Source organism: Solenopsis invicta, chromosome 1, assembly GCF_016802725.1.
Source record: "Solenopsis invicta isolate M01_SB chromosome 1, UNIL_Sinv_3.0, whole genome shotgun sequence".
In the NCBI taxonomy this organism is placed as follows: Eukaryota; Metazoa; Arthropoda; class Insecta; order Hymenoptera; family Formicidae; genus Solenopsis; species Solenopsis invicta.
Window position 1 is genome coordinate 26,173,159 of NC_052664.1, and position 19,000 is coordinate 26,192,158.

The 19,000-nt window shown below is 34.2% G+C and overlaps 1 long non-coding RNA gene across 1 annotated transcript in view; it reads right to left on the reverse strand.

The window, feature by feature from the left end:
* LOC120357600 overlaps positions 1 to 19,000 on the reverse strand; it is a 73,374-nt gene that overhangs the window by 37,270 nt on the left and 17,104 nt on the right. The gene's annotated exons all lie outside the window — the stretch shown is intronic.

Consider the following 19,000-nt stretch of genomic DNA (forward strand, 5'->3'; position numbering starts at 1 on the left):
TCTTTTCATCTAACGGGTCTTTATGATAATCGCGTTTCAATTGTTCACGTTGTATAGAGTTTTTCTTTTCGCATTTATCCGTAGAAATTACCGCATTGCGCACGCGAGTTGCCGCGTCCTGTGAGTTTTCTTCTTTCGACATTGTCGATAAACTGTAAATTGGAAAGCGAATAGAAGCGCGTGTACGCTATAGAAGAATACGGGCTACCGAAGGCCGTGCTGCCCTCAAAGTAGCGTACACCAACACGAAACAATTTCTTTAAGGAGTAGAGCAAAACGCCGTTGCCCGTCCCCTTAATCGGAAGAACAAAGAAAGCGCTGGTCGGCACTTTCGAACACTTCAATACCGCTGTTCCGGTTGCCGCAAAGGAAAATAACTGGAAAAAATCCGATCGGATCAGGAGCAGGATTGACGAATCCGTTGATACAACGAGGAATTCAACCTGACGTCGAAATACTAAAACGAGAATGCTCCTCCCCCTTCCCCTCGTCTCAAAAAAATTCCATTCTATTTATCATCATTATTCAGTTACTTTACTTTCTTTATCGCCATCTTCCATTCGCCCGAACGAACCGAGAGAGATTCTAATAATATTAAGCGTTATGGAACGATCTGCCCGCTTCCGAGTAAGAAAAGTCGCTCGCGACGAATTTGGATAGCGTAGTATACTGCAAGCAGCGTTTGCATAACAGCGTCACGTCGCTGAGGCCGAATAATGCGGTTGATTCATCGCGTTGCTGATAAGCCAATTCAATTTCCGAGAGGTCACCGCGGTCCGCAGGTGAAATTAATCGCTGCGGCACACCTGAAGGGCAGCTCAGGGCCGCCTTGTTGAGAGGACAGGGCCGTCCTATGAAACGTTCCTACAAACGAGATGTCGCCTTGTGAAGAGAAAAAAAAAGGGGGGGTATCTTTCTCCGCGCGAGAGCCGCGATTCTTCAGATAGCCGTCGTCACGGCTAATTGCAGTGCACCGCCCCGGGGCCTTAGCGGCAATTAATTATCCGGACGAGCAGCCAATTAAATGCGACAAATCGTCGGCATTGCTGGGCGCAGCAACACGGAGTTTTCCCTCCTCCAATGAGCACGACGCATGGAAAGTTGGATTACCGTGAAATAAATTTGTCTTCGCTTTAATAATCGCGGTTATGCATGTACACATAAGATATCTTCGTTTTACCTTGATAGAAAAAGAAGCAACAGTTTTCAAAGTGTAGTATAGTGATCCGCCGTTAAGGAAACGATTATCAAAATTATCTATGTATACAGATAGCTAGCTTGATGACGACTTGTCTTACATATATTACATATGTAAATATATTACTAAATCTTAAAAGTCACAAAGTTTGTTATAAATAATAATTGACTCGTTATTCCATTATTTTATCAATGTTATTTCAGGGCTTCTACACTTTTGGTAAATGGTACATCACGGACGTTCAACTCTCACTTTTTTCTGAGGGACCAGATTTCAAATTTTATTGCCTGCGAGCCAGTCTAATATCTTTAATATATTCAGATTCTAGAGTGTATCATTTTTGTTATTCTCTGTCTCGCTTTATTAAAGTGATGGAGTGGCAAAAGCGATTTACTTCGTGAGCCGAGATTTGGACAGTTTAGCTTAGTTTAATAGTATGGAAAGGATTTTGTGCTATTACGAGATTCTACTGTAGTTGAAATTTCATATTTTGGAATACGGGTCAAACTGACACAAAGCTGCGCGCGCGGACCGGACGTTGGGCATCTGAGATGTATATTATTAAATCTTAGAAGTCATAGATTATGCTATCAATAATAATTGACTCATTAATTTATTACCTCGTCGAAATAGGTAAGATGTGAATCTGAAATCTGGCATAGTCAAATGGCCAAGATATATTCAATTTCATCGCATGACTAAATTTACCATCTCTTATCTGCCGTATATTAACCATTTCAAAAGCTGTCTATTATTATTTCAAATCGACATTTCTATTTATTTCTCTCGAAAGTAGGACGAGCGACAACTTTTATTAAAAGCGGTATCAAATGTATCATCTGATACCACCGCAATCGATAATGAGGTCAATTAACCATCATATATGTTAAATTTTCCAACCAATTTCCACTATTTCATCTGCCAATTGATAGCAGATAACCGACGCGTTAACCGGCTCAGTTTGATTTATCAAGAAAAATTTAATTTTCTCATTGTTATCTATTTATCTGTAATCTCGCTTAATCCTGGATATAATTCAGCGCCAGGACTTTCATAAACTTTGGAGTAATCTTTATATCTCGCAGTATGCTCGGAATATAAACTATCGCTTATTACTTTCAAGGTGCTTTAAATTTATATTAATTGAAAATAATTAAAAGTTTCTTTGTATTTAAGAACAGCGCTAATTCATTTTTACGTGGTAAAACGTGTTTTAATACTGTAAAAATAAATAGTAAATAAAAATGTATGTAAGCTATTTTTTACATAAATGATGTCTCGGAAACAATCTTGCTCTTGTAAAGATTCTCATTAAGATATAAATAAGATATCGAAACATTTTACGTAAATTCTAACGTAAAAAAAAATAAATTAAAATCAGATTCGTGTGACTTCGATGATAAAATAAAGTCACGAAAATATAAAATAAAAAAGCAAAAACATCGAAAAATTGTTCTTCGTATAACTTTTATCGTATCCATCACCTTGAGACTATCTGCAACGATGAATTTTCGTCGCCGTCAGGCGTTTCCTCGTAACGTATCATCGACATTTTCATTGCAGCAATAGCGAACTCTCCCGACGACATCCGATTAACCGACGTCGACCCGGCGTCACTTCCGTTATTACGAGCGAATTGCCTCGACCCTCGGGTGCACGATTCTCCGTGGTTAAACAGCTGACTCGTGTATACACTGTCCGCGGTACATACGAGTTTGTGGAAACATGCTTTGCGAAAGCCAGAGGTTCTCATTCGAGTATTTGGCGTGATGCCATTTTCGCGTAACAGAAAATTGGTGAAATTTAATTGACTTCTTTTACGAATTTCCTCAAGCTATAAACTATATCAGAAGACATTAGAATATGTGATGGAGAGATCACCCGAATAGTATTTACCCGAATAGTATTTATAAGAGTGCTTCTTTTTGTGAATTAGTATGTCGTAAGAATCAAATCCTGCATTTTAATGAAGTAATTGCGTCATTAATCACGAATCCATTAAAAAGTAACTAATTTAAATTTATGTTAAATTTCACCGCTGTGCTGTATTGTGTAATCAGCGCCAGTATATTTAAGCTTAATTAATCGCCGCTGACATTTTTTTCAACAATCCTGATTAAAAGGACGCGATTTTTAAAATGTCAAAATCAAACATATCATTAGCAGTTGTTAAAATTGTGAAATATGGACGTAATAAAATAAATCAAAAGTTACGGTAAAAACCTGTTTTGCGCATAGGACCAGAAATATAAATATACTTTGAGAAGAAAACTTTTTTTTTTTTAAGTAACAGAAATTTTTTTAACCCTGTCAAGAGATTTAATTCTGCGCGGAGTGATTCACTTAAAACAGATAATTCGACAAATTAACAATTTAGTTTATCACTTCGTAAATGAAATAACTTCGGTTATTAATATTACGAGTCGATTGCTAATGAACCGCGGACTTTCGACGAGAACCATTAAGCCGACATGCCGATGGCGAACTAGAAATGTTGCACAGCACCACAGCCGACAGTTTTTAGATTGGTCGTCTTCATACAATACCACGCGTTCAGACTCACATATTCGTTATTGAATGTGAAAGGGGTCAGGCTAATGGTTCGTGGCTCGAGATGCAGTAATCTATGCGATTCTCGCGCTAGGCCGGTGTGTCTGTATGCACACAGCCATGATGTACAAGATGTCGCGCACAATATGCTAAATCAATAGAAAAAGAACGTCAAACTTATTTTTAAAAAAACTAGATCATAGTTTAGCAAATTAAAATTTAAAAGTGCAATTGAATAACAACTTGAGTTAAACTTTTTTATGATTTGACTAAAGTAAATTTTGTATATGTGTATTGAGAGAAAAAAATACAAAATTTTAATAAATATTTGTTTGAATAGTCGCAATATTTATTTACGGTACATAAATATTTATTAGCATTTAGTAAATATTTCATTGCAACTATTCAAACAAATATTAAATTATTATTAAGATTTGGTATTTTTTTTCTTTCAATGTAAATTTCTCATCTTTGTTGAGTAAAATTTAATTAAAAAAAAATTCCTGAGATATGTATACACAATTTTTTAATACAGGTACTATTCATATTCTCTCTCTCTCTCTCTCTCTTTACATCTTGTATATAACCACATACGTATTTCTAGCATTATACAGGTGCTTGCGCTAGTGAGACGTGTACACACGATTATACCGGCAGGTACAGGTATCTCTATGTGCTGTATAACTGCTAGGTAATTTACGAATTGTTCGGATGTGGCTGCGAATGCGCGCCTCTTCGTCTCGGGCCGTTTCCTTCTATCTCTTCTCTCGTGACTCGTTATTACAGTCGAGATGCAACGTGCAGACTATACTCGAGGAGAGTTATTTCCGCTTAAAGACGATCGCGATGCAGCTTCGCCTGGCGATAAAACGCGCTAATAACTTCGTCGAAATATAACTATGATAAACGATGTGAGCACTCTCACAAGCTTCACAATTATTCGAACAATGCGAACAATAAAATTAAAGCTGTTTAATGTTTAACAGACGTTTTGTGCAGAAACTCGTTTTTCTTAATTTATGTCAGCAGACGTGTCATATATTAAAGACAGTTAAAGACACAAAATATGAAAGTATTTCATCTTTTTGATATCTCATTCGATATCAAAATGATATCGATGCAAAATTCTCTACAAAGGGGAGAGAATGCGATAATTTAATTACTAATGGAGAACAGAGAAGAAGAATATTTCCCGTTCCGATAAATGGCTTTTCACACTCCCTGGGCAATACACCTCTCCCCGAAATTGCTGCGATCAATTTTACTCGTGGGAATTAATCACCGAGCGTATGAAGAGTCTCAGGTAATTTAATTTCTCATTAGACGCGCGGCTATTCTCAAAACGACTGACCAATATGCGATATTAATATCAAATGATACTTGTCGAGCGAAGCATAGTGAAGAGACTAACTGTAAAATTAGTCTTGCTACTTCGGAGTATATACTAATGTAACGATTACGAGTTCATAAGATAATTTAGTCATCATTATTCTACCGACGTTCTAACATTAACATGGCAATTACCTGACGTTACTTATTATACCATATACGAGTATGTGCTTTTAAATATTTCATTTGATTGGTTTCAATGTAGATTCCATTAAAAAAACTTGTTAGTAAACCGAGAGTGCAAAAAAATAATATTAATGTTGCAATAATTTATTTTGCCAAAGGTAACTATTATAAAAAATGGAAGCTAGCTAAATTAAGTAAATTTCTCAAATGATACAAGTGACTCATCAAAAATTAACAATTTTCTTTAAGTTATATCTTCCTTCGCCTATAGTTATATATTTAATGACTATAATTATATTGCCTAGAGAAAATATAAATGCATAAAGAGCATCGCAGTGGTTAAATTACACCAACAGTTTGGTTTAACTAGTTACATGGTAATGATACCCTAGTCCTTCCTATTTCATATTCCAATTCATAATGCAGACAGAGAAGGAAAATTTAATTAACTATGGTTAACCCTAATTCACATTGGTGCAACCTATATCCGTCGGCGTTTGACTGCAACCGTGAATTAGCGCAACGTTGTTATCGGATGTCCCGAAATTAATGAACGGTAATATATCTCTGTTGCCAAAATTGCTATCCCTCTAGCGGACCATTTCGTTTGGACGTTAACATAGAAAATTTAATGCGCGTCGCATTCGTATAGTGGCACGCTCTATTATACATGAACGCATAATATCGTCCAAGCGGATTCTTCTCTCGGAGTACGTTATTCTTTAAAACACTTTATAAAGCAGACCGCGGAGCTTCTGCTGCAACATACGAATTCTTCATACGAAAGGGGACATCTCCGGCTGGTTTATGTAGCATTTTTATGATACGTGTTATCGCGTCGTAGAGACGATTTACAAAACCCTGGTGACGCAAAATGTATTCCTGGTTAGAAAAGATTCGCGCGTGTGTCGCCATACGCGATTGTATCTGTAGTTTCACTTCGCCGGTTTAATAGACTGAGCTAATCGTTGAACCGCCATCGCGAACGAACTTTCTGCTTTGATGTACGCGACAGAGTTAAGCTCGAGTCATCGCATAAAAAGGGTCATGGCCCGGCTCGAGCTCTCATAGCCCGGTTAACATTACAATACACTTTCTGACGCAAAAATGTAATTTTTACATAAATTTTCATTAAAAATACACGCTCTCATCTAATACACCGTGTCATAAATTATTCAGTATTGTGACCAAACTACGGCCGCGTGTGGGTGTCTACGTATGTGCCTCGCCTAGCGAGCATTGGTTTTACAATGGGAACGTATCTTAAAGCATCAGATACAAGAGGCGCACGGGAGGCGAAATACTGCAGCGAGCGTGCGCTTGCTTCTTCCCCGAGGATTTAGTGCATGGACGAAAGAGAGTTAAAACGTTTGTTACTTGTGATTAATGGCAGCGCACACCGCGGTCGTTAGGATCCGCTTCCGTTCTTTTTGTTAACACTTGGCCTCGCGGTTCCGCCCGCTCGTATCTGATTTCTTTGCGCGTAAACGTTTGCACTTGATATATAACCGCTATTTTGTTGTATGCCATCGCGCCCCTCGCGGCCGCTGAGTGTTTTTATTATTATTACCCGATGTTAAATAGCTTTTGCCACGTGTTCGAGACCCTAGGTATATGTATATAAATCTGCCGAACGTACAGAATGTTACGGAAATGATACGTTAATCGGTGCTAGAATTAATTTTCAACAAAAGATATTAGTACTTGAAATTGCCATGCGAACCTTCGCTGATGTCCGTACGTCGTACTTACGAGAACAATCATCCAATGTGAATAAATATGTAAAAAGTATGTATTCACCAAATTATCGTACAAACGTTTCGATCCAATTGGTTTGAATCCCCTTCAACGTTACAAGATTAATAAATGATCTTACTGTTGCCTTATCCAAAAGCTGTAATCTCTCTTCTTTCTCTAAAAAGAGAGATTACAGCTTTTGGATGAGGTAAGATCATTTATTAATCTTGTAACACTGATTTATTCCTCGGAGCCTTTATAACTTTTTTATTTAAAAGATATCGGTTCAACATTGTTAATGCCGAGATGCATTATTGGATGATTGTAAAAATTTTGATCCTTTTTTAAAGAGATAACGAAGCTCTCGTCAGTATGTCAATACTGGCGGATACTACGATGAATATACATGGTCGTTAAGTAAAGATTTTAAGGGATGATTCTGCGCACCTAATTCAAGAAGAAAATTCTAATTTTGTAGAGTACTTGATGACCGCACTGTATATTGGAAAGGTGACATCAAGATTTATAAAAAAAAATTGGTACCATTTTCAAAGTTATAATATTTATAGTGCTATTTTGTATCAGCTAAATCTAAAGAAAGAACTGTTATGTGCAAATTATAATGTACGTATTTTAGAAAATACAAAGAGGAACAAAAATAGTAGATGCTGTCAGAGACATAAAAAATTTCTGAAATAACATTTCCGCAAATGTTTTTTCATAAATAGCATCCACTATTCTTTTATTCTCTGAAACTCGTACATTATAATCTCACACAAATATTATTTTTTTACATCTATTTTGGCCGATACAAAATAGCACTGTAATTCATTCAAATCGTATCAACTTTTTTTTTTATAGATAGTGTCAGTGTTGACAGATTGGAATAAAAACAACTCCAAAAAGAACCAAGTGCTTTTGCATTGATCCAATACATCATTTGTTTGTCTATTTATAACTAAATATTACATAATTATGGTTAAGCAATTTGCACCAACAATTCTAAAGAAAAATAAAACAATTTTGGTAATTACCGTCGAAAAAATGGATATTCAAAATAGTTAGCTGTCGAAAGATGAGATTAGTCGCTACGAGCACAGTAATGAGTATAATGCAAGATTAGAGAAGACAGGAAGGGTTAATGTTACCTTCGTCGATAAAGCTATCGCGCAATATGTATACGATGTACGGTACGGAACGCCGTTAATAGCTTTAACAGGACACTAACAGCTCATTTTCTACCATGCGATAAGTGTGTAAGCGTGTGACGGGGGAGATCGATCCGAAGGCTCTCACTGCGTAACTTCCTCGAAACGTCCTCGAAATGAGACGACCGGCTGTAATCGATGATATGCTACCGACATGAGAAACAAAGCCATTATTACTCGGTAGATATCCTCCTCATCCCACTAACTGTGCAAGATGCACTCCCTTATTCGAATTTCAACGGATGCCTCTGCCTAACAATTGTATGGATAACGAGGAAACAAAAGACTATATAGGTACACAATGTTACCTCTCGAAATGTAGGCCAGTGACACCGGCAACAAACTAATGAAGAGCTCTCGCAATTTGAATACGATAAATGTTAGAAGTGTGTCTCATGTACGATGTAAAATTATAAACCGCTACGGACCGTTGTGGCATAATTTTTGTTCTATATATAGGATTTTATTTATCATATTATTCGCTGTGCATATGACTTATGTAAATGTTGATAGCGTTTACCCGAAACACGCTGTCGTAAAAGCAGTGAAAAAAGAGACGACATAAAATGTAATGAAAGAAATTTAATTGAATGGAGTCTTAATAATTTACGATTGAAGCAGTTTGAATTGCACCGAGGACGATTAAAAATCTGATTTTCCCGAGCTTCTACATTTAAAATGTATTCGAAATAAAATCTCAAATTTAAATATAAAAAAATGTGTGTGACCAAGGTTACATGAATCGCCCGATATACTCATGTCAAACACGCTTTTAATCAAACCTGAGAGAATTTATGATAATTGGGTTCAATTCCAGACCATTCCCACGCCTGCTTCAATCAAAAGTACCACAAGATGATCGTAGCGTTCATTGCACTGCCGAGTTCAATGATATCAAAGTCCAAGAGTACTAAATGTTGCTGAGATTTTGACAGTTTGACAAACGAAAAATATTTCCGTTATGAGATATGCCTCGCCAACAAACTTTCGAGCAGATTTGTTGACCACCATTGAAAAAGTTTGATCATATATCACGGCCCATTACGTGTAACAGGAACAAATAAAGCGGTCAAAAAGAAACCAGCGCGAATTCAGGGCAGAAGTAACGTTCGGTAAAATTAGAGATATCAAACTGCGAAACGGCAAAACAAATGGACAATAAGCTTCTTTTAGAAACGAGGGACGAGTGGTTCTTTGTCGTGAAAATGATCAATTTATATGCTGAATCTCATTATAATACTGATTACTTAATCTTGTTGTATTGCTGACTGATTTTCGGAACGACTCGTCGTTCATTGTTCAATTGAACTTGTAATATGATCGTGAATCGTTTCCGCGCATACATCACTGTTCCCTATATTTCAAAACGGTCTGTACATAGACGTATAACTTATGGCTCCATAATATGTCATCGTGGGAACTTGTGGTATTGAATGTCACGACGTAAGTCATTGTATGAATATTCAAGGTACGCGAAGCACTAAGATTCAAAAGGCATTCGAAAGACATTTATCATTTGCCTATTATATCCGTGACATTGTGTGCTTCAGGTTTCAATGTCTTCAATATAACGTCACAGACAATTTTCTTAGTAACTTGTGTCATAATATCAGACATTTATAATTTGTAACAATCAACATTGCGACAGAGTATTAAAGTATAAGCCACTTTTTAAAAGGTGCATATTTAACTTATGATGATAAAGCAAATTGACTCGATGAAGAAGAAAGTGCCAAATCATTCGTACAGTCATTTATACAGTCTGAAATAGGACATTCAAATAAAATATTTTTGATATATATTCATAATATCATAATGTTATTCTAATCTATCTATTCTACCTATTAAAAATGTTCTATTTGAATGTCATATTTTAGACTATATAAATAAATGTATGATATTATCATAATATTACTCCAATTTTGTTGCATGTGATTATAAAAATACTTTGCTGTTTTTATATGTATGCTTTATTGCGCAGATATTACTTAGCAATAATTACCTAATAAATTTGTTACAATAATTGTAAAATTATTTGTGTTAAATTGTTTTATCGTAATCATAAATAATATAAAGATTGAAATAATTAAAATTATAAACAAGAATCAGTTAAAATAATTCTCCAGTTAAATGCGTTGATCTCTCTCGTAATTGTTAACAAGTTGCGCAAATTACAATAATTTTTAAATTGTTTAATGGTAATATGAAAATTCTTTATATCGCGTCACTTGATATCGAGCAAAATTTTGATTGCTTACCCGAATTGCATGTATGCAGGACGGCAAAGCTTACAGCAAGAAAGCTTCTGATTAATTATACACAGCAAAGCCCACAGGCCTTCAACTGAGAGTACGGAGTAATTAGTCACAAGCGTCAGGTACACACGTTACTATTAAAGAAAGAAACCTTCGCCGCATCACAAATCGAAGACCGTATAAATAAACGAATTCGCAACTCGATTCTTAACAACAAAGAAATTATTTAAACTTAGATTTTGTATGATTAATTTATGAGACTATTATTTCAGCTTATATATCGAAAATATGTTGGTGTATAAAAAAAAATAAAAAAATAAAAATTGAAAAGCAGAAATCGCATGTTGAGAATATCGTATCCGTGGAAGTTTTTATTGAGAGTAAGATAAATATACTCAAAAAAAATATATATATTCCCCTGTCATCTCGAGTTTTTTATGTAACATTTTTAAAAAATAATTATTTTTTCGATATAAAAATTTTTTCTTCAAAAGTCAAAAATTGGTATTTTATTGTACTAATTAAAAAAATTATTTGAGCATTATTTAGAAGTAAAAAAAAAAAAAGATTTAACGCGCTAAAAATATTTTTCAGACGAAAATCGAATCAAGACAAACATTTAAAAAAATACACATTCGCGCCTTAGTAAATGCGTTGTGCGGTAGCGTCACTGTTAATAACGAAGCGATTCATTAGAGTTTACCACCCGCTGTTTCGATAAATTCTCATTAACACTTCACAAGAGCTTGGAACCCAAGCGCAAGTACGTTGTTGCGATCGCACGAAGATAAATAAACTCGATGGCGATGATGACGTGATCGACGTTGCCAATCGGCACCGTGGGAAGCCGGAAGATTGCCATTTTGGCGATTTCATGTGGATATTAATACTCGACTAGTAGAGCGATAAAAAAAATGTCAATGATCTAATGATAAAAGGAATCAATTGGGAGAAAATCAATATTGGTTGATGCATCCGCATAAATTTCGTTTACAATGAGACCTGACAACACGTCATCGATTCTTTTCATTTTCTCAAGTAATGAAACAATTGGACCGTACTGAGCATTATGTACTTTTCTCAAGTATTACTACGGAATTTAATTGCTAAATGCGCGCACATTAAATTCTTCCTCGAGTAAACAGGTCTGCTATGTGAATTCAAATATATACTAAATATTATGCAATATTTGATACAAAATAATTTAAATATTTGACACGCGGTCTTCTTGTTTCTATATGTATCTATATCTGCACAGTCCAAATATTATTTCGACTATTACAATATGCAATAACACCTATCAGATTATTTTCCAAAAAGAAAGATAATTTAGCATTTTTTTAGAGATATAACGGTAATCGTGTATAATAATAGTTTGTTTTGCGGTTGCGTTGTTTCGCGTTATCGGCAAACAAGGATTAGCGCCAAATTTCGAGAGAGGCGCGACGATAAAAAAAAAAAGATCGTACGTTTCAAAATTATATCAATTTTCGAGAGGACGCGCAATGCACCGGACAAAACGGTTCAAAGGGAAAGCGGGCTTTTTCATCACCAGACATCCCCGTGAAAAGTTCGGCAAAAATATACGGCCGGGGAGAAAAAACCGAGCGTTTTTCGATAGTGGCCCTGTCAACCGTCCGTTTATTAAATCTATTACAGTGAAAGCAGACTAGCGTACAAAATTAATGTAAAATTAACGGGCAAAATTGCCGCCATATATCTGTCCAGTTCAAAGACCCTTATTTGTATTCATACGAAAATATAAAGTTTGAAATTTTTTTTAAAAAAGAAATATTTAGTTTTTCATTAATTTAAATCTTACGAAGGTTAAATCCAATTCCATTTGCATAACGGGCGTTCTTTCAAATATATAAACCCGAGAACAGTTTTTGATGTTTTCTTTTTTTTTAAATTCTCTTAAGGACTCCTTTTTTAAACTCTCTTTTCTTTGTCGCCGGTTCTATAATTTATTTCAAATTATTATGAATATAAATTTATATATTGAGAGAATAATTATTAAATTTTAATTCTAAATAGTAAATATTTATTCAAACGGTACTAATAAAATATTTATTAACTGTAAATATCTATTTATTTATTAAATACAAGAACTAATTCACGTCTCAGTTTTTCTAATAGAGCAAATATTTATGTGCCGTAAGTAAATATTTTGTTAATTAGTATAGTTAAATAGTATTAATCGAATAAATATTTATTAAAATTCAGGAATTTTTTCTCTCAGTGCACTCAGTATTTTTTTTAAGAAAACATGTAAAAAAAAAATAGATACGGATCACGATCAGTAACGAATACTATCGTACTGAGCTTCATTTCTTCAATAGAAATAAAGAAGAAATAACGGGAAAAATAAAAAAAAAACACACCGCCACTTACGGGTTAATAATTACACCTGTAAGAATTTCTTCGCATCTTTTTTCCTAAGTAAACAATTCAAATTTCGCTTTTGTTGTCATTCCCTATTGTGCTTGGATTTAATCCAATTCCAACTTAATTAATTTCACAAACGATAACATTTGCATAATGCACTGTACGTGCGGCCAAACAGAGAAGACACTCACCCAGGGTCGAGACAGTCCCCAGCAAAAAAAAAAAGATAATCTCGAGAATTCCTGTCGATCACTATCGCGGAGAGGTTAAGCGACACGCTCCGCTCTATCGCGTGCGGAGCCAACGACAATTCTTCACGAAACTCCGTGCATCGTCCTCCGTGCGAGTACTCCTATTCTAAAAAGTTCCACCGCTTGTCACACACAAGCGACCCTTTGTATCCGAACGTAACCGTTCACACCCGACCGGTCAAAGAAACGTCACGCACGTCGCACACACTCGCGTCCAACGAGAAAAAATACACGCACTGGAAGAAGCATCTGGATCGGCGCCGCGGCTTCCGCCGATAAAACACGGACTCGCCGGTCGATGGTCGTTCTCTCTCCGTCTTCTTCCCTTCCTTTCCTTTTCCGCGGAGTTTTCTCTCCTCGCCCACGTTACGATTGTACTCGCTGCACTCGACTCGCTGCACTCGCTGTTACAGACCGAGCACGTGGACGACGGATCCACCTTGGCCGCCGAGCGAAAGAGGCTACGGCGCGATGTACGGAGCAGGACGCGGCACCGTGAACTGAATTCGGCGGTGGCCGTGGCTACGCTCGGAGCCCGATTGACTGCTCGCGGACGCGAGGACGAGCGGCGGCGGGGCTCCGCACCGCGTCGCGCCGCCCGCGGCGCCTCAACGGTATCCGCAACGTGGAAACTTCCCCGCGAGCTCGCCCGACCTCCGGCTACCGTTGTTTATCGATACATATTCGCGGGTAACGTTCTCTCGTGCAGGTGCGGGTTGAGACCATAGTCACGCTCGATTGGAAGTGTGGCGGTTACGATAGCGCCGAAACAAAAATAGAGAGATACGTCGAGACGGAGCGAGACAGCGCGAGTGCAAACGAATTAATGAAAATTTAAGTTTAATAAGAAAAATCATATATTTCTATTCCTCCTGGTAAAAGTCTAGTCGAAATAAATGAAATTTTTATTTTATTCTAAAGTTGTTTAAAATTTCGAAAGTATAACCAAAATTATTTAAAAGATATAATAAAATAGAATAGACGATCAATTGTGTAAAATTAGATGATTCGCGTCGAGAAACTACACTGAAAAAAAAAGTATCGCAAAACAAAAAATTTTATTTATTGTTAAACACAAAAAACGTTATTTCGAGTAAATAAATAATAACATATTTATTTGCAATCAAGTTAAAAATTTTTTAATCAAAATATTTATGTAAATAAAATAAATAAATAATTTTTTAAGTCATTTTTTTCTTTAAAAAATATTTATTAAGCTAAATTTATATTTAAAATAATCAGATTTTTTAGCCTAAGAAAACAATTTAATTACATTTAATAATGTTATTAATTTATTTGCAAAATTGTGTAAATGTAAAAAATGTAAAAATACAAAATCATATATTTAAGGTAATGTCTGTTTATTTAAAAATAGATATTTTTACTTATACTAAACGAACAAATGCTTGTATCAAAATTTATGGTTTTAAGAAAATAAATTTTTTCATTAATAAAATTTTCTCTCATTGTCAGTGTATAATAAAAATTGTATTCGTAAATATAATAAAAATTTTAGAAATACCACACTAAATCTGTACTAAACAATTGCTGCTAAAATCGTCTTGAAAGACGAGAATCACAAGAAATTAGAGATAATTTTTGTTTATCAATCTTAAAATTGGAAGACTTTCTCGCAACGTCACATGTTTATCCTGATTATAAAGAGAAAAAAATGCCAACGTAAAATAACGACACAAATGATAAAACTGTTTCATGCCAAGTTATTTATAAGTACATTAAGTACTGATAAGAAGATATTTATTGCGATGAGATCGTGGTTTACTTATCACACAGATAGCACGATCGCGCATATATCGATAGAATTTGTTATTATATGAGTATTTTTATTTTCCAATTGTATTGGAAAAGAATAAAAACCTCATTAAAACAGGTTTACATATATATTTCGGAAAACTGATCCACCCACCACCATTTACAGGGTTGTTCGTGTAGATTATGTTAAAAACACAAATGGACAAAAGAGTATTTTCCTGTGACCAAATTAAATTGAAGAACGTATCAAAAGAAATAAAGCAAAAAAAAAAAAATATCGTGATAAAGTCAGAGGTACAATCGAACAACCAGAGGTGTTTTCGTTATCCTCATAGAAACTTTCCCGCGGGCTCGCTTGGTCGGGCATAGTTGTTTATCGATGTCAAATCAATACTATATATATATATGTGTGTGTGTGTGTGTGTGTGTGTGTGTGTGTGCGCGCGCGCGTATGTATGTATGTGTGTGTGTACATATGTATGTGTGTATGTGAGTGTGTGTGTGTGTGTGTGTGTACATATGTATGTATGTACAAATATATGTATATATATGTGCACCTGTATTGACACGATTAGGAGGATAGGATTTTTTGATTTCGGAAATAAAAGAACCACTTATTGATGCAATCTCATAGCTGAATTTCGGTATACGTCGTGAAGTAGTAAATATTTTGTGTGTGTGTGTGTGTGTTGCATTTAAATAATATATTACGTAAAGATATCTCGCAAGATATAGAGAAAAAAGCGGATACATTAAATGATAAGATCAACATTTAGAATAAGTAAAAAAAGTATAACATACAGACATTACTTTTAATATACAACATATTTTTAAAAATGTAATTAAATAAAATAGACATTATTTATAATATATTTTATATTAATTATTTAATATACAAATAAATGAAAATTTTAAATTAAATCTAATGTAGATATTATTGGTTAAATTAGAAAAAATTTAATTAAAGATTTTTATACATGTAGTGAACGTACGTCTACAAAAATTATTGATTAAATTAAAAATTTACACTACATCTCTCGTGGTCTATTAAAAATGTAGAAAAGTAATGTTCGTTAAATAATGTAGAAAAATAATTATTATTTCAAAAAATTATTTTAAAAAGTGATTCTCCTTCTAATACTTAGTTTGCTATATTAAAACGCAAAGTGTTAAGTAAATTAAAAGGTTATTTCGTTTGTTGCTACTAAATTACCATGTCGAAATCCAACAATCCAAAGTTAAAGCCACTATATGGTCTCTCTATACCATGGAAGGGATTAAATGAAACGAATCGACGCATTGCATGCGGTTTAATCACCACGAAATCGTGTGGTTCACGGACTTCTAAGGGATAAGCTGATAAATTTAGCGTACAAACTCACACAGAATCTTCTCTAGTAATATTTGAGAATATCTCTAAAATTAACAAAAGTAGATCTATGAAAAAAAATCGGATATAATAAAATCGGATTACACGATATTTTGCTTTTGACCTAATTTTAAGCGTTATTTTGAGTAAACCGAATTAAAAAATAAAAAATTTAATTTTGTAATTTCTGTGACGCACTTTAACGACTAAAAAATGTACTGTATTTAAATGTTTTTAATTTTATGTGTTTATGTGTATATTAATAAATAAAATAAATAACTCTCTAAATATGTCTTTTTCATGAGTGAGGATCATGATTCATTTGATACATGCTCATGCATGCTTCATAGTGACTATCGTAGCAAAGATACTCTCGGTGATTTACCGTTACTTTCCAAGAGATAATAATTCATTAAAAATTTAATTTTGTTCTTTTTTGTCTCTTCTTCACATACAAAATTAGAAAAATTTAAATATAATACATTTTTTATAATTGTTATATATAAATTATATTCAACCACAAGGATTATAGAAATTATGAAATTGAATTTTCTACTTTTCAATTTTTGCTGAAAATATTGCTTAAAATTAGGTCAAAAGCTAAAAATATCGTATATAATATTTAATCTCTCTTCATAAATATTTCTATTAATTTTAAAAGTATCTTTGAATATTATCAGAAAAGATTCTGTGTCAATCTGTGTGCTAAATTCATACTATATAGTAAAATTATTTTTTATATATACATATACATACATGCCATATATATACATAATACATACACACATACATGTATATGTACATACGTACAATTTCTATACACATACAAAATAACGAAAGGTTCTTGGCCCTCATCTGCACCGTTAAGTTAGCCTAACAAACCAGTTTCGAGTTTCGTATGCAGTCGCGTGGCAACATTGAGGACACGCGGAACAAACGCAATTAATTCGATCGCAATTTTGTGCATACCGAAACGCGTGCCGCTGATTCTCCAGTTTCCATGAGCAAATGTCAAATTTACAAGCTAGCCGAAGCAGGAAGTACAATCCGCGCGATATGTTAAAAAACTGAGCGCACGTGGTAAAAGTCACGGGCTCGCTGCATAAAATGTACGGCTGATTTAACGCGGCACAATAATTACACGACGAACACGTTCGCTCAGTCTCATTGCTGTACGATATTAAATTCGTCGCATTTTTCAAAGTCATAAACTTTTTAACGGCCGTTCATCACAGAGCGTTAAAACAGTGAAACCGCGATTAAGCGTGTGACATTTATACGCTATAAATACACATTACATACATACATACGTGTATATACATTTTTATCTATAGCAAACTCTTATTAGATCGTATTATACAACCCGACCGCATGGCAACAATCATTTGTCCAGGACGTTTTAGGCCGCTCGTGCCAGGTAAAATGTCCGCGCCAAATAAATGTGCCGTGACGCGCAGGTGCGTAAAGATGTGGCATTTATTCAATGATTATTTGTACTGGACGCTAACATTTTTATTTATGGATATGTCAAACGTCAGTGGGGAGAAAAGTGTAGCGAGATAAATCTTGAACGCGCTTTAAAATATCTTAAGACGTCTGCGACGCGACGATTCATGCGACGTATTCCCGCGTGATGTATTATATTGCCTTGGAAGTTTTGCATTTTTGCAACATATATTGTACGAAGGACGCCTTTGCGACGACCTTTGAATTGTTGAAGAAAAGAGAAGAAGTCTCCTCTCGCACAAGAACCGGACCCTTTGTGACACACTGAAAAACAACAGACTTGACCCAAGTCAAAATTTTTCTCCTATTTTCCTTGTTGTTGAGACGTACGTAGATTCTAGAGAATTATAAGGTCGTAATCAAGAAAAGTTTACTCGAGTGATTAAACAATCAAAATAATCGTAACAAATCTTTAATTGAGATCTAAAGAGTAAAACTTTGACTCGATAAGTCAGGATGTAAAGAGATTGAGTTTTATTAACAAAAACGATATTCGGTTTCGAACAAATATTTCGCATTAAATTATATTTTAATAAGAGGTTTAAAATCTACATTCCAATGTTAAATATAGCGATAAAAACGAAAATATTTCCTTCAATATGCTTTGGGTTTTGCAATACCAGTTGAAAGTTAAAATTCAAAAACACCTTGTTATTCTTTTTTTCCTAATCAACGACAAAAAAAAATTTTGGTCAAATATCAAAATTTTAATTCTGAAATTAACTATAAAGAAGAAAATGACGAAAACTTTGGCTTATAATGCTTATGCTGCAGTTTTAAATAATTAACTTTTAAATGAGTAAGTCGAGCCAAATAATTTCTTGCATGGATATTTATTAAAGTATGTAAAAACTTGATTTAATTTATGATACTTTTTCATAAAATTTTTTGCAGATAAGTATTACAAAACGCAATTTTATAGTAAAACAATTTATGAATATTATAAATTTTTTGTAATCTTGGATATAATATGTATATGTACATTCTTAACGAGAATATGATTCATTATATAGATTTTCGCTATCTACGATCATAAAATATTAGTGCATAAAAAAATGTCGAATTCACATTTTAAAGATAAAAATAAAAATTGCTTTAACCAATCAATTTTATTCATTAATGCATGATAAAAATTCGAAAGGAATTAATAATAACTTAAAATATTAAAATATTAAAAATAAAAAATTTTCTTTTTATGAAATAAGATATTAATTAAAAATTAAATGCACAGCATTGAATATGAGTGCGTG